This window comes from Panthera leo, chromosome B2 (genome assembly GCF_018350215.1).
Source record: "Panthera leo isolate Ple1 chromosome B2, P.leo_Ple1_pat1.1, whole genome shotgun sequence".
Lineage (NCBI taxonomy): Eukaryota > Metazoa > Chordata > Mammalia > Carnivora > Felidae > Panthera > Panthera leo.
Window position 1 is genome coordinate 15,737,233 of NC_056683.1, and position 20,159 is coordinate 15,757,391.

At 46.0% G+C, this 20,159-nt stretch overlaps 1 protein-coding gene across 2 annotated transcripts in view; it reads right to left on the bottom strand.

Annotated features, from left to right (window-relative positions):
• Window positions 1-20,159, bottom strand: part of PHACTR1 (phosphatase and actin regulator 1) — a 553,120-nt gene that overhangs the window by 294,008 nt on the left and 238,953 nt on the right. Inside the window, exon 1 of one of the 2 annotated variants that reach the window (XM_042937881.1) lies at window positions 15,487-15,630. The exons of the other annotated variant lie outside the window; for it this stretch is intronic. The gene's annotated coding sequence lies outside the window, so the exon portion shown is untranslated. Of the gene's footprint in view, window positions 1-15,486; window positions 15,631-20,159 lie in introns of those variants that run through there. 2 annotated transcript variants of the gene reach the window in all.

Here is a 20,159-nt window from a genome sequence, read left to right on the forward strand (position 1 = left end):
CTAGCTATTTATCGATAGGATGGATTTAAAAAGCGTCTCCACTTTGTTCAGACTTCTTTTTTTGCTAAGTTCAGAGAAGCTAAACTAAGGCTGAAATATCAGACATTTCCTGGGTCTGTTTGGTACCAACATATTACTAGGGATAGTTGGGGGGATGTGTGCATACAAATGTGTTATATATCAAGAAATATATAGCGTTATACAGCATTTCCTTCTCCTTGACTAATTTCTGAACAAAACATGGCTGAATAACTTATGCAATATTCTACGTAATCCGGGAAATAGTTCCACCTGGGGTAGGTTGGGAAGGCTCATTCTTAAATCTCTATTGAGTCATGTTTTAACCTTTGTACAGAAGGTATGTATTGAACTATTAAAAAAACAAACAAAAAAAAAAACACGGGGAGCCTGGATGGCTCAGTCAGTTAAGCCTCCAACTTCGGCTCAAGTCGTGATCTCATGGTTTTATGGGTTCGAGCCCCGTGTCGGGCTCTGTGCCGACGGCTCGGAGCCTGGAGCCTGCTTCGGATTCTGTGTCTCCCTCTGTCTCTGCCCCTCCCCTGCTTGAACTCTCTCTCTCTCTCTCAAAAATAAATAAACATTAAAAAAAACACAAAAAAGTAAAATTAATTTCAAACCAACGTTTTCTAATACAGTCAGTTTCTGCTTGGGGCAGTAGGGGATGATATATGCTGTAGGGTGGTCACCCCAAAGACTGGGAGGAAGCCTGAAGTCTAAGTAGTAACAAGAACTCAGACAAAAGTAGATTTGTAACGAGGCCAAGAGATGCGTTCCAGGCTAGTGTCGGGTGACAATGAAATTAGAGAAGAAACAAGGAAAGGGGTTCCTGAAGCGTTTCCTCACACACTGGCTGGTTTGCGCTCCTTACCCTGATATGTGAGAGAACAAAGTGAACTCCAAGTACACAGATGAGCTTCCAATAGGGTAGTGCCCTGAGGGACAAGAGAGATCTCATCGTGACTGTCCAGACCATGTCTGTTCTATTACTGATCGTGCTACTGACCATTGCTACACAGTTTCAGTTCATGGAGACGTATGGTTAAGAAGAAAACTTACGCAATGATGGTTGTTCCGGTCAGTTTAGATTCATGCCTATGAACTACCCGTAGCATAAAATGGGAAATATTTACATGGCGTCCAAAATTTCAGTTCTTTACAGCCTGTTATAAATACTTCCAGCAAAAAAAGGAGGGGGAGAGGGTGGGATTAGAATGGCTTTTTGGTGGATTAAATTTAACTTCTAAAATATGCTGTATACTTAAGTCCCCTTCTTTGGGATTTAATACTTAAACAACTGGAGGGGCTCCTGGGTGGCTCAGTGGGTTCAGTGTCTAACATCCGCTCAGTACATGATCTCGCAGTTCGTGGGTTCGAGCCCTACGTTGGGCTCTGTGCTGACAGCTCGGAGCCTGGAGCCTGCTTCGGATTCTGTGTCTCCCTCTCTCTCTGACCCTCCCCCACTCACACTCTGTCTCTCTCTAAAAAATAAATAAACATTAACAAAAATAAAAAAAATACTACAATGACTGGTTATTAGACAAATTGGGTCTGCATAAATAGGAATATATTCTTTTCTATCTTGCCATAGTTTTGTTATCAAAAAGTAGCAGCGAGCTTAAGAAGTGAGCGCGGCTGTTGGCTAATTATTGGGAGAATGGGAAGTTCAGCTTCACCTAGGTGAAAACTGAACTAATTCTGATTGGCAGGTATTCTCTCCTGGTTAGGGATACAATATTTAATTACCCCAACCACAGCACATGCAGCTACTTCGGGGTGCATTCTGTGACTCATCCAACAAGGTCCACTGGGGTGCAGTTACGAGCAGAATCAGACGTTCCTCAGAAGCAATATTACAGGGGCGCCTGGGTGGCTCAGCAGGTTAAGTGTCTGACTTTGGCTTCAGCTCAGGTCATGATCTCGAGGTCTGTGAATTAGAGCCCCACGTCCTCTGCACTGGCAGCATGGAGCCTGCTTCAGATTCTCTGTCTCCCTCTCTCTCTTTCTCTCTCTCTCAAAAATAAATAAATAAACATTAAAAAAATAGAAGTGGGGCACCTGTATGGCTCAGTTGGTTAAGTGTCCAACTCTGGGTTTCGGCTCAGGTCATGATCTCACGGTTCGTGGGTTCGAACCCCACATTGGGCTCTGTGCTGACAGGGCGGAGCCTGCTCGGGATTCTCTCTCCCTCTCTCTCTGCCCCTCCCCTGCTTGCTCTCTCTCTCTCTTTCTCTCTCTCTCAAAAATAAACATTAAAACATTTTTTTAATTAAAAAAAGAAGTAATATGACATCTTAAGTGCAGGATTCTGAATTCTCAAATATGCGTCTAAGTCCTTGAGCATATCAAACATTTTTTTTCTTCTGAGTCTCAATGTTGGTTGTACCCACAGTCCTATCTGTAGCTCACCTATCAGAGGAAACAGGGAGAACCTTTGTAGGGGTGAGAATACACGATGGTTTGCTAAATTTTCACAGCTGAATGTGAACTCTGCAGTCAGCACATCTAGAATCTAAAGCATTTGCCTCTTTCTTTTATCAGCAACATAGAAATGGGCCCTTAAGATGCTTATTAGAGGAGTCAAGTGTGAGTTTATTGCAACTGAATACTCACCTAAGACTCAGGCAAGACACCTGGTTTTGAGAGAGGCAGCCTTGAACTATCGCTTTGATTTCTCCAGGTCAGAACTCCTCAATGTCGGCTGTCCTTTAGGATCACCTGCGGTGCTTTAGAAATTCCCTACATCCAAGTAGGGATTTGACTTAGAATTTTTTTAAAGGCTTCCCGGGCTCATGAACCACTATTCTAGAACCTTGCTTCTTCTCCAAGTGTGGTTTGTATGGGCATGACCTGGGAGACTCTTAGAAATGAAGTCCCGGGGCGCCTGGGTGGCTCAGTCGGTTAAGCGGCCGACTTCGGCTCAGGTCACGATCTCGCGGTCCGTGAGTTCGAGCCCCGCGTCGGGCTCTGTGCTGACAGCTCAGAGCCTGGAGCCTGTTTCGGATTCTGTGTCTCCCTCTCTCTGACCCTCCCCCATTCATGCTCTGTCTCTCTCTGTCTCAAAAATAAATGTTAAAAAAAAAAATTAAAAAAAAAAAAAAAGAAATGAAGTCCCTTGAGCCCCACGTCATACCTGTTAAATCAAAATCTGCATGTTTGGCGAGATTCCCAGGTGATTCTAATACATTTGAACGTTCGTGAACTGCCTTTTTAAACATAAGGTTCCATAGGCTCTTTGTTTGTGTTGTCAGATCATCAAAGAGCAGCAGGCCAGCCGAACTCTCTGGTGAATGAGTTCCGGTTTCATGATTTGTCTGAGGATCAGTATGGCCCATTGGGGTCAGTTACACAATTCCCGTCAAGGACATTTTCCCATTATATACCCAATAGTCCCCATGCAAGAATCCGTGCCATAAAAGTCCTTTAACATTTCAATGGCAGAAAAAGCTCATGTCACCAGATGAATTAACGGTCCACGGGAATTTCGAGACGGCATCCTGGCGACATCTTTGAAACGGATTTCGGAGGAACCATCAGTAGCTGTGCCTGGGAAGGTCTCCAGTTACACCTGGGCTTCAGTACCCATCTCCCTGCGATTAAACTGCAGGCCAGGGGTCAGAACTGGGAAGAGTGGGGAGTGGTGGCTCTCCAAGTGGTGTCCTGGGACGAGCAGATCACCTGGAGGGCTTATCAGGAATACAAGTTCTCAGGTCACCCCCGGGCCTGCTGAAGCAGAAACTCTGAGGATGGGGCCTCCATGATTCCGATGGACATGGAATTTGAGAACCACTCGAAGCAGATGTGAGGGAGGCTCAGAGAACTTTCATTTCTAGCAATTTCCCAAGTGAAGCTGATCAGGGAACTTACGTTAAACACCCACCCCCCCCCCCTCAGTGGGGCACCTGGGTGGCTCAGCCGGCTAAGCGTCCGATTCTTGCTTTCAGCTCAGGTCATGATCTCGTGGTTTGCAAGTTCGAGCCCCACATGAGACTCTTAGCTGTCAGCATGGAGCCCGCTTTGGATCCCCTGTCCCCCGCCCCCCCCCCCCCCCCCTTGCTCCCTCTCTCAAAAATAAACATTAAAAAAACATCAAAAACTGCCCGATGAAGAGCAATGAAAGAGAAAGCAACATAAACTTGACTTTACGTAAAAGCTACTTTAGGGGCGCCTAGGTGGCTCAGTCGATTAAGCTCTGACTTCGGCTCAGGTCATGATCTTGCAGTTTGTGAGTTCAAGCCCTGCGTCGGGCTCTGTGCTGACAGCTCAGAGCCTGGAGCCTGCTTCGGATTCTGTGTCTCTCCCCGTCTCTCTCTACCCCTCCTCCACTTGTGCTCTCTCTCTATCAAAAAATGAATAAGTGTAAAACAAAAATTAAAAAAAAAACTAACTTAGGAGGCTTCAATTCTGGGAATTTTAGTTCATTAAAAAAAAAAAAAAACCTCAAAAATAATGGGATTATTATTTTTTTTTTTTACTATCCCCGAAGTTAGTAGCTCCTTTGAAGCTACTATTTTCCAAGCTCGATTATGAAATTCTACCTTGGGTTTTTAAGGGCTAAGATACTAACAAGATTTCAGTAGAGAAGTTATATGCTGAATTATCATTTAGCAAATGGAATGTGGTGAAAGGGTATGAAAATCTAAGAAAGGGAAGGAGTTTGAGCGGAAATCACAGAAGCCAGTGGTCACCTTCCCCTTGGGTTATTTTCCCTGAAGGATTGTATTATTCTAGTGAGTGAGACAGACACGCAGTGCAGATTCCCCAAAGGCATCATAAGGTCGGCTCTGTCAGCTTTGGAAATCTCCATTTCCAGGGCTCTGCCCCCCCCCCCCCGCCCCCCAATCCAGAACCTCTGCTCAGGCATCTGTTAGCTCTTGGCAAAACAGCCCTTCCTGTTTTCAAGATAATGTTTTAAAATGGCTCATAAAAGGTTTCTTGGACATAACCAGTCCTTGCAAAGCAGCATTTTGATGATTAAACTATACATGAATCAGAAACATATGGAGTGAATGAATTTCCCTCGGGTTTGGCAAAATGCACCTTGGACTTTATTCCGTCCAGAATATTTGAAAGACGGTTTCGAGTGTTTGTGGAATCAAACAAACACGGCTTCGCTCTTCCCAGCTCCCTTTTACGTTCTAGCAGTTTAAGAAGAGGACAAAGATTTCTCCGGGTTTGCCTTCGCCTTTGTTCCTACCGTTACCAGACGTCTACACAAACGCAGCTTTTGCTCACCTAAGGGTTGCGGCTGAACGAGGACAGAGTACAGTTACCAGATGCATTCCAACTCTCTCTTCTGGTTTCTGAATGGTTCAAGAGGTTTCTTTTTAATTCATAAAGGAAGGGTTTCATACTTGGGTTATTTCAAAGAATGGAAAGTCCCTTGGAGGTGAACTCTTTCCTGCTTGCCTGCAGAGATTCAAGCTCTCTATTCTTGTAGCCTCCGGCATTTGAACTCTGTGGGCAGAGGTGTTTGGATGAAACAGCACAGCTCTGGAGAGCCCCTCTGTGTGGTCAGAAAGATTGCTCAACTTCTGGACATCTTGGAGGGGCTTTTCAGAAAGTAGGAGGGAGCCCAGGATTCTGGTGGGTTTTTTTCCCCCTATTATATATCATTAATAAGTTTTTGAATATAACAAACAACTTGTGCCCTTTTTTGATGAAGCCCCCTCTGCATGTAGAAACTATTCCTTTCCCAGGCCCAGTACCGTTGGGAAATAACGCTTAATACCTAAGTATCAGGGGAATATTTAATTTCTTCATACCTCAGGGTCGTAGACAAAGAAGTCTCAGGGATCTGGATTTGGGAAACTTAAAGAGGGACTTCATACCTTTAAAAAAGTTCAAAGATAATCGATTTGGGAGATGAAATGCAAAACAGGAACAATGTCTTTTGTGTCGCGTTATCCAAATCTAACATACAAATAGCATAATTGTGTTTTCCCCTATTAATGAGCAATCTGTCAATAAACCATAAGTCTATTAATGTGAAATGCAGAAGCGATTAGGAGAATTGTTGCCAAGTAACATGAATTGTATTCTTGGAAACCTTAAAATCTTCAAACTTTTTTATGAAACGGCACAACCTACCGACATAACATGCTCAACTTCGGCAGCCATTAAATAATTTTACTATCCCTTTGTGACACTGAGGGGGGAGAAGAAGAAAGAAAAGAAACCTAAAGGATGGGAGAGAAAACAACATTCCTGTGGGACAGAAGAATTTGAACAAAAACAGGAAGGTAGGAATATCTGTGGTGCAAAGAGAAAATATTGGAAAAAAATAAAATTAAAAACAAGAAACTAGAGGGGCGCCTGGGTGGCGCAGTCGGTTAAGCGTCCGACTTCAGCCAGGTCACGATCTCGCGGTCCGTGAGTTCGAGCCCCGCGTCAGGCTCTGGGCTGATGGCTCGGAGCCTGGAGCTTGTTTCCGATTCTGTGTCTCCCTCTCTCTCTGCCCCTCCCCCATTCATGCTCTGTCTCTCTCTGTCCCAAAAATAAAATAAAAAACGTTGAAAAAAAAAAAATTAAAAAAAAAAAAAAAAACAAAAAAAAAAAAACAAGAAACTAGAGAACGAGACAGGGTATCATTAGCATTAATGCTTCTCTTCCTCCAAGGTCTCAAACTCCAAAACTTCACCCTGTTATTCCAACCTCCAAGGTCACTCTGCCTGGGCTTGAATTCCCTGTTCCATGTATAAGCAAGGTGCCCCTTGGCAAGTTGCTTTAGTTCTTTGAGCTCACTCTCCTCATCTGTAAAATGGGCATCATAGTCACTGCCTCGGGACTTTTGCACGGATTAAGTGAGCTTGCTCAGGTAGAGTCTCTCAGTAGCACCTGGACTATATGAACGCTCAGAAAATAACAGCTGGCATCTCTGTTCTCAGACCCCGGTCCTTAAGCCCTACTGCACCTGCTGCTTACCCTTCCTACAATCTCCCAACCACCCACCACCTCCTGCTGACTTCAGAGTCCTCCTGGACCCCTGCCTCCCCTTTGCCCTTCATATGCAATCAGTGGCCAAGTCCTGTTGATTCCACTTCCTCCATTTTTCCTCGCTATCACCTGATCCAGACCTTTGCTAAGTCATTACAAGTGGATGGCATTGCACAATGAGACACCAGTCTGGCAGACTGGGTTCATGCTTGCTGTCTAGGCTCCAGCAAGGCTTCTCCCAGCCTTAGTTTACTCTAACTCTGTGCGAAGGAGGTTACTATAGGATTCTCAATATTCAAGTAGCCCTCTTCTGTAAAGTCAGGGTGAACACTCAATTACTGAGTACAGAACCATTGCTCCTGGGGGAAATGTACGGTAAGATTCCCGCGAGCCTCTGGTCACAATGTTTTCACCAACTGATCAATTTATACCTTGTATTAAGTGTGTTTCTGTTTGAAGACCTCTTAGTATCTATTGCTGATTCATTAACCTTGAACTTGGCCCACAGCACTATAACTCATTCCTGAACGAAGCTCATCAAACACATATTTTCTCCATAAGCATACCGCAGACTTGTTGTGCTCAAGAACACAAGACAACACTTCAGCACTATACTTGGGGACCATTTTATTTTTTATTTTTTTATTATTAAATTTTTAAAGTTTATTTATATGAGAGAGAGAGAGGCAGAGCGTGAGCAGGGGAGGGTCAGAAAGAGAGGGAGACGCAGAATCCGAAGGAGGTTCCAGGCTCTGAGCTGTCCGCACAGAGCCCGACGCAGGGCTTGAACTCACGAACCACAAGGTGTGAGATCACAACCTGAGCTGAAGTCGGATGCTTAATTGACTGAGCCACCCAGGCGCCCCAAACTTGGGGACCATTTTACAGCAGAGTTACCAACAAAAAGCAAAACAAAACAAAACGAAACACCATGAACAACATGAGACTAAACAGACCATGAAAACACCACTTGTTTACAGTATGAAGCCGAAACACGAGAGCAGAGTGTCCCCTTCTTCGATTTTCAGTTGGAAATATACATGTGGGGCAAAATTTTTGTGCTGCTCTGCACATGCCCACAGACGACAGAAAGCATCACGAGTATTGGGGTTACAAATAAATTGAGTGAATAAGCGAATGTGCAAGTACAGAACCCACGAATGACGCGGATCAAGTCGATTTGCACCTACCTGGCTATTTGCACCTACCTCGCAGGTCTGCTGGGCGGGTCAAAGAAAATGCTCAGAAAGTAATATCTAAAGGAAATGTCCAGCAACCACTAGGCACTCAGCAAGTGAGAGCTACTTGCTATTAGTATCATCATCATTATTAATCATTGTTTGGTTCGCCACCCGTGCAATAACATTGTAACTGACTGTTGCACTCCCCTCTCTCCATTCAACCCTATCCTTCGCGTATTTCTAAGCTCTGACCATGTCATTCTCTGCTTGATATTCAAGTTCTCTCCAATGAATGTACAACTGGTCGCCTTCTTTCTACCCGCTCCTCTCGTAAAACGGGACCGCTCACCCACCTCAGGTACCATTTTGCTTCCCACGTACTCCAGCTCTCCTCTATTGGGAATTTTCTCCTCCTCCCCATCCGCCCTGAAATACACCGGTTCATCCCTCAAGACCTTGGTTAAAAACATTCCCAAAGCCATCTTTAGGGGCGCCTGGGTGGCTCAGTCGGTTAAGTGGCCGACTCTTGATTTCAACTAAGGTCCTGATCTCACGGTTATGGGACCGAGCCCCGAGTCAGGCTCTGCACTGACCGTGCAGAACCTGCTTGGGATTCTCTCCCTCCCTCTCTCTCTCTACCTCTCCCTCCTTCCCTCCCTCTCTCTCCCTCTCTCAAAGTAAATAAACACTAAAAATAAAAACAAAAAAAAAAAAAAAACCAGAAAACATTCCCGAAGCCCTCTCTAGCTAGAATTATCTTTTTTTTTCAAACTCAGTAACCATTTTTTCTGTTCTCATGAAGCTGCCAGTTCTGGATCTTACTAAAACTTTTACATACATGATTTATTTCTCTAGATACAATAGATCTGATTCATCTTTTCTTACCCTGCAAAACAGGGTTCTTGGTTCAGTAACCAGTAAGTGCTTACCGATTAAATACAATAACAACGATGACAACAAAAACCCCAAGGTAGTGATTTTTTGCTTTATCAAAAAACAAACAAGAACAAAAAAACCAAAAAAAAAAAAAGACCCACATTCTTCACTTGGGAAGTTCTATATGTGAACAAACCAACTTAAACAAGAGTTCCTAATTTATGTTCCTAATTTATACGAAAGCCAAAGAGAACCAATGTTAATTTTTTCTTGAGGTCTGATGGCTTGTTCCTGATTGTGTATCCTTATAACTTTTCAGGCTCCAGGTCCTTTTTTGGGCAAGTCACGAACCTTAAAATCAGTGCTAAGTAATCCTTATTCTGACATATTCTGAATTGTATCCCGGTTTCAACAGCCTCTTTCTAATAACCCAGACAAGAGAACTCGCCACATGGAGACAACACCACACCCAAACAGCTTGAAGACTGGGCAGACTCATTTAGCTTGCTGACCCTTTCCTTCCTCTGCCTCTGAAAGGGATCCCATTAGAGGGGGAAATCCATCCACTAAGGATTCAGTGTGTTCTCGTTTGTGCCAAGACAGCACCAGGAGCAGACTCAGGAGGTATGGTCATGATGCTTGGGGAACCGATCCTTTCCCCTTGGGCATGCAGGCGTATGTTTTTTTTTTTTTTTTTTTAAAGCAAAAGGACCCAACAGGGTATTTTACGAGTCACTAAATGTGTGCTTCCTTGTCCCTTCCAATATAATTTTTCACTACCATCGTTTTTGTTTGCTTGTTTGTTTTTTAAATCTAGGTATGCCTTGTTTGCATGATTTCCTCACGTTTCCTGTTGGGATGTGCCCTCCCGGAGTGTGCAAATGGTCACCGAAAGGGGCGGTTGTGAGGGGTAAGGGGCGAGAGGAAGGCAGGGAGCACGCCCACTCTTAGCTGCAGACACTGCGAATCACCTGCTCCTCACCTGTTACCACTTTCTCTTCCGTGCCTTTTCATGCCTGTGACTTTAGAAGAGGTGTCAGTCCCCCTGCGCTTCCCATATTTGTGGGGACATCTCAGCCATCAGCTGGGCATCGTTTCTCTTCTCTGAAATCAATGATCTCAAATTTAAAAAGAAAGTGATATGTAGGGGCGCCTGGGTGTCTCAGTCGGTTAAGCGTCCGACTTTGGCCCCGGTCATGATCTCATAGCTCGTGAGTTTGAGCCCCACATCGGGCTCTGTGCTGACAGTCGGAGCCTGGAGCCCTGCTTTGGATTCTGTGTCCCCCTCCCTCTCTGTCCTCCCCCACTCACACTCTATCTCTCTCTCTCTCTCTCTCAAAAATAAACATTTAAAAAATTAATTAAAAAAATTAAAAAATTAAGAAAGTGATATGTTAACATCACTTACAAACCATCTGCCTCTCGACTCACAAATTCTGTTTCAGGAGTAAATAAATGTACATGTGTGTGTATTTCAGGCAACCGTGTAACTGAATGTCACTGTTCATACTGACTGAGAGCAGGGAGGGCTGCAGACTGACTGAAGTCTGCACGATCACTCTGAACACGTCAGGACCCCGGATGGCAGGACCAATCTCCGACTTCCTTTACGAGACAGAACATTGAAAGGAAGTGGGAAATTAGCCAGGGAAATGCCACAGTCCTTCTGACCTCGAAGGAGCTTCTAATTCCAAACAATTAAATCCATTCTCTGAGAACATCTGTCACCATAGAGATGCAACCTTGACAGGGACAGTCTGCTAATTCTTGGACAGAACACCTGGGAGGAAGTCAGAACTCAAGCTCCGTGCTTCCCCTCTTAGTAGAAATACCCCAGGAAGTCAAGCTCCTCTGAATCTGGAGCCACGTCTCCCAGACCACTTTCCCTGACGTCTCTCCATGGAGATTTTGGAGATTGTATTTTCCTTTAGGGATCTAATAAATTTCTAAAACAAGAACATACCTTTTAATGAGCTTTCTTAGTTGATAGAGGTTATGGGCTGAATTGTGTGCCCTCCAGATCCACAGGATGAAGCCCTAACCCCCAGTACTGAGGGCACTTTGACGACGGCCCCCCCTCAGAATGGGACTGTATTTAGAGATAAGGTCTATAGGGAGGTAATCAAAGTTAAAGGAGGTCATATGGGCAGAGCCCTAATCCCCTCAGACCAGTGTCTTTATCAGAAGAGGAAGATGGGTGCCTGGGTGGCTCAGTCAGTTAAGCATCCGACTTTAGCTCAGGTCATGAGCTCGTGGTTCCTGGGTTTGAACCCAGCATCGGGCTCTGTGCTGACAGCTCGGGGCCTGGAGCCCGCTTCGGATTCTGGGTCTCCCTCTCTCTCTGCCCCTCCCCTGCTCATGCTCTATGTCTCTTAAAAATAAATAGAACATTAAAAATTAGAAAAAAAAAAGAAGAGGAAGAGACACCAGGGATGTGTGTGTGCGTGGACACATGCACACACACGCACACACACACGCACACACACACACACACACACACACACACACACACACACACACATCTGAGGGCACAGAAAGAAGGCCACCATATTCAAGCCAAGGAGAGAGGTCTCGGGAGAAACCAAACTGCCAACACCACCACCTTGGAGTTGGGCCTCCAGAGCCATCAGACAATAAGGTTCTGCTGTTTAAGCCTCTCATTCTGAGCCTTTGTGTTACAGTCACCCTAGCAAATGGATACAGCAGTTATAGGTTATGCATTAGCTATAGATTATCCACAGTGATTTTCTTCTGTATCCCTAAGAAGAAAATCCCGTTTTTTAGTAACATACACGTTCCTTCCTTTTTGTCGATTTTCTTTAATCCTAAATAGTTATTAAAACCTCTTGATAGGCCCAGCTAACATTCAAGTTCTAAACATTGTTGATGGAATAGTCGAAGGTTCTGGTCATCTCTTCAGTTTTTTTTTTTTTTTAATGTTTATTTAGTTTTGAGAGAGAGAGAGAATGAGCAGGGGAGGGGCAGAGAGAGACACACACACACAAAATCTGAAGCAGGCTGCAGGCTCTGAGCTGTCAGCACAGAGCCCGATGTGGGGCTCTAACTCACGAACCGCGAGATCATGCCCTGAGCCGAAGTCGGATGCTTAACCGACTGAGCCACCCAGGTGCCCCCCATTTCTGCTTGTCTTAATTTTAGACTTTTGTGCTGTCTTTGTGGTGGGTTTCTTAAAAGAAGACACTCTACACCATTTTTCACTCTGCCCTTGTCGGGGAGCAGGGGGGATTTTTATTCACTTTGTTGCCCTGAGAGCCCAGGCTATTCCCGGAGCACCTTTTATGAAATCCCTCTCTCAGCACCTTCCCTGTAACTGTGGATTCTGAATCCTACAGGAAGCAGAATACCCATGGAATGCAAAAAGAAAGGCCTTTTGACATCGTTAGCCTTTAGATTAATTATATGACTGTTTTTGGACTTTTATAGCATATGATCGGTGGTTGCTTGATGGGAGGCATGAAATCCCCCCCATTGGGAGGCTGCAAGACAAAATAAAAACAGAGCCCAGAAGGGGCTGCAGGGTCGCAGATTTTGCGCTGTTCCAATTGGAGCGCTGGGGTCATGATCACAACCACCCATCGGCATGAGCTGGCCACGTGGGTAAACACCTTTAGGGGCCCTAAGACCAGCAATTCTGGAGAGAAAAAAAAATGACACAGCGTAACTAACGGCAAGCTGAAGTGAGGAAAATCAAGTCGGCTGCACCGGACTCCATCCACGGAAAGTGTCCGAGGCTCTCCAGAGACAAGGGCTACCCTGCCTCGGTGGGGCCAGCCCTGGTGTGGTCCCCAGTGGGATCATCAGGAACAGTGCAATCCCACAGGTAGGGCTCAGGGAGCCTGGGGACAGATATCCACCCCCCCACCCCCAGTGCTGCCACGGATGTCCTGTGTGGCTTCAACCAGTTCAATAGACTCTTCTGTGCAAAACGTGGGGACAATGATTCACAAAAAGGAACAGACATGCTAACAGCTTCATTCCAGAACATTCTGAGGATCCCAAACGTTGTTGTAAAGTTGCACAACATTATTTATTCCCTCCTCTCTGGGATATTAAAAGGAAAACCATGAACTGGTTTCTCAACTGTTTTACACTAACAACAGTAGCCACTAAAAGTCACAAATCATAACCATAATAATATCATGTACTGTTTATTCGATGCTACTTATGCGAAACATTGTGCTATGTGCTGTTTTCCTTATATATCACTTTATTCACTTCCCATACAACCTGTGAGTTAACTACTGTTAATATCCGATTTTACAGAGGGAAAAACCGAGGCTTAGAAAGGTCAGGAAGCTTGCCCAAGGTCACTCACTGAATAGGTAGAAGAATTGCAAACGGAGCCCAAGTCAGTGTGAACACAGAAGGCTTATGCTTTTAAACAAAGTCTCCACATTTCTACAGGGACCAGATTTTCCCCTTCCTCTCTGGCCTCTTCTGATCAGCTGTCACATGAGCTACTGAACTGTCCCAGAAGCGGACATCCAAACTTATTATCTTCGTGTCCAAACTGCATTTCCCAGACCGTGCCTCATCCTGAAAGTAACACAAAAATCCTTTGTAACACCACAAGTCCTGGTTCTTGGGGTGGAAAATGTGGGCACCACGATTTAGGCAGATGACCAAATTTGAGTGGATTACAGAGTGCAAGGCAAGGCACTCAACAGTAAAACTAGTCAGGGCACCGTGTCATCTTCTGTGATCTCAAAGGCACTGGTGGGTCATATGGTGTCCAGAGGTCACCCTCACGAATCTCGGTCCTCGGTATATTATGGAAATGTAGAAATGCATCCGTTTTCGAGGGGTGGAAATCTGCACAAAAGGCACTCCGTGTGCTGTCATTAATTATTTAAGCGATGCTTTCTGGAGGGACTGCCAAGGCCTGCAAAGGGGGATCCGTGAACTGTTCTCTCATATTACGAATATTTGTGATATTACGCTATCTATATTTCACACATGGGCATTAATCAGAAACCTCACCACGTTATCCCATTTGGCTCTGTGGTCATCATTTAGTTGTGCTAAATGGAATCTTTTCCATCCCGAAATGTGCTGGTGATCTCAAAGAATCACTGAATCAGGATCATTTCTTTTTGTGATATCCGAATACTCTCTCATGGCGATCCTTGTGCCCCTCCAAAGAGTTGTTTATATCGGACACGTTTGGCTCATAGAATTTGCCTCAGCCAAGGAGTGAGGTTGCAAAGGGGTAAGAGGCAGCCAAAAACCTGAATATCTCTTCACAAGACATCATTCTGAACACATGTTCCCTTTGGCTTGAACATCACCGTATTTTGTTTAGAGCACCTCAGTGTGGCCAAAAAAGAAACGCAATTCAAAAGGAACCCCTCAAAACTACCGCCTTGCCTATTTCCCGAGTTCTCTAAGAATCCGTGAGAAAAAGAACCCATGGTGGCCGTTCTCGTTCATGCCCAGCAAGCTGTGACCCGTTGCCATATTGATTTTTATCCCCATGCCTCAAACCTCAAAATGCCACAGCCTGAAATGGGGTCTAACCAAACCTTTCTTTTTCCTTCTATTTATTCCCCGGTCCGGTCCGCTTTCTCTTTTGTCATCCACAACTTCTCCCCGGGGCCCACCTCCCCCAGAGTAACAACTGCTTGATCCGATTTTTCCTCTCCTGTCTCTTTAAGTCGGAAACTTCCTGAGGTTCCTAAGTGCTGCCTGCCTCAGCGGGCGCCCAGCAAGTCTATACCGCAATGAGATTTGCAAGTGAATCCCCCTGATCTGAAAAACATCCCTAGTTTCCCACCAGAGTCTTCTGACTTCCAGGCATCCACAGCTCCACCAGTGGGTTCCAAGACATCCCGTGAACCGGCTCCGAAGACTGAAAAACCAAATCAATCCACGCTGGCAGCTCCAAAAGGGGAAAATTCCCTAAACCCAGCCACACACACAAAAAACCGAATGCAAAACCCAACTAACAAACACACAAAAAGCAATTACAATTACTTAAGACTCAAAAACCTACCTTACGGGTGCTCCCAAGCTCTTTGCTCACGCAAGTATCCTCCCCTCCGGGTCTGTTTTCTGGCTGATAGCTGTGCTTTCTTGGACTAAGCAACAGTGGGAAGCGTCCGGGTCTGAAATACACATGCTACACACACCCAGGCAAGGCTTTCAGTGCCAGGCGGCTCCTTCGCCTTCCTTCCCTGCCCCGGGCCAGCCCGTGCCAAGTCCCTGACTGCTGACAATCTCCTCCATAAGACGGGATGGGGGCTGGAAGGGAGCCCACGGGAGCTGGGGGACCGATCCCACTCACCATGGACTGGGTGGCCACCCGTGTAACCTTAAAACCCTTCCACAGGTTTCTCCAGCCTCATCCAGATCCCAGAACAAGTTGGCAGACTCCTCCTGGCTTTCCCTGCTGGCACCCAGGCCACTGCCGGGCGGCGCCCCCCGGGGGGGCTGGCAGGACTCTGATGTCTCTTACCTTCACAAAGCCCCAGTTCTTAAAAGCCTGGCTGAAGTCTCCAAGGAGCCAGGCGTTTTCCTTGACATTGGAGGCAACCAATTTCAGAGGCAGGGAACATTTCGAAATGAAACAGAAAGTAACCCAGGGATCCAACCAGACCCCCCGACCTGCACTTGGCCCTCCGCGGCAGCCTCTGGGAGCCTCCGGACCCGGACAGCCCTCCCAGCGGTTTCAGCTTGGAGAAAATTCAGAGAAACCTGCCACTTGCCAGTCTGGAACTCACGGCTGGAGTTTTTTATGTTTGTTTGGTTGTTTTTTTTTTTAAATTTATTATTTATTTATTATTATTTTCTTTTTTAGTATTTGTTGAGCTTTTTAACATGCAGTTTGTCTCCTTCTGCAGGGAATTACTCAGTGAGCCTGTCACCTGACTCACAGCAGCTCCATTATATAATTCAAACTGTGCTGTTGGGAGTTCGGATCAGAAAACCACAGTCCCCGCCCCTCCCCCCACAGGCCTCCCCCCCTCCCCCTCCCCCTCCCCCTCCCCCTGGAGTGACGGGAGAGGAGTGGAGTGGGGTGAGGGAGACCTTGGAAACTCCGCTGACCCTTCTTTTTTGAAACTTCAGGTTGGGCAGAGGGGACTGCTACATTTTTGCAGTTTATTTCCCTTTGGTTTGATACTTTTGGGTAGAGGACCTCCTAAATGCCAATGCTGAGTTAGCAGAGATTGCTTAAGATGTAACATCTTAAGATGTAACTGTAGCAGCTTCCTTGATTTTCTTTCAGGGGGGCTCCAGATGAGCCACATCGCTGAATGATAGAGGGTGTAGATCTGTAACACCTGAACGAAGGAGCGCTGAAACCTGGAGTGTTTACTACTTTTGCCACAGATCTTAAGTTCCCTGAAATGTCAAAGGGGTAAATTGGGTTGAGGGGTCATCGGCCAACTCCCCTCTCCCCACCTGACCTTGATCACCATAAACCCTCCCCCAGCCTCCTCAGATAAGCCTAACACCCCAGGGAAAGCCACATGCTTGCTATGCGAATACCTTTTAAAAGCCAACTCTCTCACCCCCTACTTTCCACCAAACTGAAACCCTTAAGGCAAACCTCCCTGGATATTTTGAAGCCAGCACTGTCTGGGGCGAAGGTGATAAGAATCATCCCAGTCTGTTCCAATTTCCCTTTCTCGGCATCCGTCATTTCTGTGATATTCATGGAGGGGGCAGCATGTTAGACCATAGAACTGACCCACGAATGAGAGGCTCTTTGAGAAACTCGGACCGTGTAAAACAAGCAGAACACTGAAAGCATCATGAAACATGATAATCCCAACATAAAAAAACTGCAACCTGTTTGCTTTGTCCATATCAAAGCCAGGCTGAGCTGCAGGAGAAGGGGGCTGGGCTCTGGGTTCCCTGTCTTCTCCCAGCCAGTGGAGGCTTGTTGGTGAATGTGGGAAGTACCTGAAAAGGACTTTAAAGTCTACGGGAACAAATACTAACCCTGATCACCCTCTTTTGGTCTGTCCTACTCTGACCTCCTTGCTCCCTTCTGCACCCGGCCTATAGCCCCCAGAGGAAACTACCCTGCCGTTCCTTTCTACCTCCAGCGTTGGGCGTAACATTAGATACCATTACTATATAAAGCTGTGCTGACACGAGACTGATACTGTGTCCTAAGAATAGCTTCCAAAGTCCGTTGTAAGCGTCTATCCACATATCCCTCTGAAGTGGGCACGGGATCGTTATTTTTATTTTTCTGTTTATTTATTTTTGAGAGAGAGGGGGAGACAGAGCGTGAGCAGGGGGAGGGGCAGAGAGAGAGGGATACACAGAATCCGAAGCAGGGTTCATTCAGGCTCTGAGCCATCAGCACAGAGCCCAACGCGGGGCTCGAACCCACGGACCGTGAGATCATGACCTGAGCCGAAGTCGGACGTTCAGCCGACTCAGCGCCCCCAGGCGCCCCGGGATCATTTTTACTCTCCTTATACAGACCCCAAAAAGCCAGTGACACAGGCAGGGATTACAGGCCAGCCTTCCGACTCTCCATGCACGGTTTTGCAAAGACCCAGACACATGTGAAAAAAATATAAATGTGTAAACCCCAGTGACAGACTGATGTCTGTTTACTTCACCCCCTCTAGGTATCGTAAATATAATTAATGTTGCCACAGTTGCTAAGGTAACTACACAGTAAGAGAATAGGAAGCATCAGGTGATGAGACCCTCCTCAGTAATGGGGAGAAAAGCAATAATACAAAATATACCCTTGGTCTGTATATAGTCATTAAATATTGACACCACAAAAATTGAATTTCCCAGACCCGCACTATTCAATGGAAATATAAGAGGAGCCACATATGTGATTTAGAACGGTCTAGGGGTGCCTGGGTGGCTCAGTCGGTTAAGCATCAGACTTTGGCTGGCGAATTTGAGCCCCGTGCCGTGTTGTCAGTGCAGAGCCCGCTTTGGATTCTCTGTCTCCCTCTCTCTGCTCCTCCCCTGCTCTCTCTCTCTCTCTCTCAAAAATAAACATTTTTAAAACATAAAATGAAATAAAGTTGTCTAGCTGTTGCATTAAAAGACTAGTGAGGGGCACCTGGGTGGCTCAGTCAGCGGAGCCTCCAACTCTCGATTTTGGCTCAAGTCACGATCTCATGCTTTATGGGTTCGAGTCCTGCGACGGGCTCCATGCTGACAGTGAAGAGCGGGCTTGGGAGCCTCTGTGCCCCTCCCCCACTCACGCTCTCTCAGAAATCAACGTTTAAAAGCCTATCCTTTAAAAAAATTAGAATTAGAATTAAATGACTGGTGAAATTAATTTTGGCAATGTGTTTATTTCATTTAATCCAATATATCCAAAATGTCATTTCAACATGTAGTCAATGTAAACTTAGCCACAAACTATTTTTTATTCTTTTCTTCACACTCAATCTCTGAAACCTGGTATGAATTATATGTATGTACCACCTACATCACATCTCCGCTGGGGGGTAGGAGCCACGTTTCAGGTTCTCAAAGCCACATGTGGCCAGTGACTACCACATTGGATGGTGCGACCTCAGAACCTATTTGGTCACTCGGGGCTTGGAATTTGTTCTTCTGAGGACGCATTTGCTTATCCCTACTTGAAACGTTTAGAAAGATAAATTACATTCATTTGGCGCTGGCCTTACGGCATAAATCGAGTGGTGTTCTCTTGGATGCAGCGAGAAAAGATCAAATAAGCTCGGAACTGAAATGGTTTGAAAGGTTCAGCTTCTTTCATGCCACCAGAGGATAGCGAAGATTAAGAAATAAATCTCAGGTTTATGAAACATTCCTTCACTGGGTAGCCCCAGTTGCCCGAGTTAGGAACCTCAGAATCATGTTTGCAGTTGTTGGGTTTTTTTTTTAACGTTTATATATTGAGAGACACACAGCGTCAGCAGGGGAGGGGCAGAGAGAGGGGGAGACACAGAACCCGAAGCAGGCTCCAGGCTCCGGGCCGTCAGCACAGAGCCCGACGCGGGGCTCGAACTCACAGACTGCGAGATCGTGACCCAAGAGAAGCCCGTCGCCCAACCAACCGAGCCACCCAGGCGCCCCTCGTGTTTGCACTTTCTACGTCTCCCTCCGCTCCTTGGAACCCCTCCAACAGACCACTCGGTCTTCCCGGGTCTCCCTGTCACCTCTTCTGCAGTTCCGGGACCTCTGCTCTATCCCAGACAATCCCAGGAACCCCTGCCTGGGCTCCCTGCCTCCCCTCTCCAGCCATTCATGTTGGCTTTCAATCCTGCCTTCAGTGTGAGTACACGTGAAAGCAGACATTTAACCCCGTCGCGTCTCAGCTGTAAACCTTTCAGAGCAACCTGACGCCTTTCAAATAAGATCCATAGGCAATCATAAAGTGGCCTTCAGGGAACTCTCTGGCCCATCTCCTGGCTGCCCTTTCTTTGATTTTTACCTCGGTCTACATTCATGATTTCCATGACAACCTGCCTCTGGTTAGTCTGTTCCCTCTGCCTGGAACGTCCTTTCTTAAAATGCCTGCCCCTTCGCAGGCAGAAAAATCCTGTGAGCCTAGCTGCAGTATTTACCGTAGGGTTTCTTAACCCTGTAGTCCAAATTAACAGCCCCCTCACCTAGGTCGTCTACACCACGCTTACAAATAGATGTCTATACCATTTATCACAATTCTGTTGTAATTACATGACACGCTGGACAGGCATTTCCTTATGGGGGGGAACCACATGATGCTTGCCTTTGATTTCACTTTGGGATATAGTAGCATCTCAATAAATGCCTGGGGCATTTTCCCTTCCCTTTCCACCCACCCCTGCCCCCCCCCTTCTAATTGTCTAACCACTTGGTATATCGTCACCGTCATCGCCACCACCATCATCATTGCATAGGAGGAGCCAAGATTTATTAGTACCACTAAGTACCCTACACCGTAGTAAGCATTTTACAGACATTTCATTTAATTTCAACAATAAAGCTGCAACAATAAAGAGAAAGCTGCACGATAGGGACTTCTCAATTTTTCAAAACTGTGGCACCTTGAATAGCATTTCCAGTCTTTCATCGGCTCAGGTCATGATCTCATGGCTCATGAGTTCAAGTCCCACGTCGGGCTCTGTGCTGACAGCTCGGGGCCTGCTTCTGTGTCTCCCTCTCTCTCTGCCCCTAACCCACGTGCAT